Here is a 466-nt window from a genome sequence, read left to right on the forward strand (position 1 = left end):
CTCCGCCCTCAGAATGTCTAGCTACAGATCCCCCGTCCTTTTTACAGGACGCGGCAGCCCCAGGCCCTGAAACCTCCCATTAAAAAACCCCAGTGCAGACCTTCAGGCACTTTGGGAAGATACAGGAGTGTGGGCTTCCCCACCTCCCCTAGTTGCACAAGGGTCTGATACCAGGCCGGCTGGATTTCTTTCTTCATCTCTCTCACTCTGCCCTTTCCTCTGGGAAGACACTTCCCTCATTAGGACCCAAGCCCTCTTCTTCCCCCTACCTCCAGATGCTGCCTCTAGACCATGAGATAGTACCATCCTTCTCAAGGCTTACCCAACCCCCATCAGGATACATTGGGGGGGGGGTTGGGGGGGGACACCGAGGAGCAGAGGAAAGCTGGGAAGCTGGCTCTCACACCTGCGCACTGCTGTGTGCAGTGAACAATCTGCACAACTGTACATGGTCACCCTACCTCCT

This window comes from Talpa occidentalis, unplaced genomic scaffold, assembly GCF_014898055.3.
Source record: "Talpa occidentalis isolate TD23 unplaced genomic scaffold, MPIMG_talOcc4v2.1 talOcc4.17, whole genome shotgun sequence".
Lineage (NCBI taxonomy): Eukaryota > Metazoa > Chordata > Mammalia > Eulipotyphla > Talpidae > Talpa > Talpa occidentalis.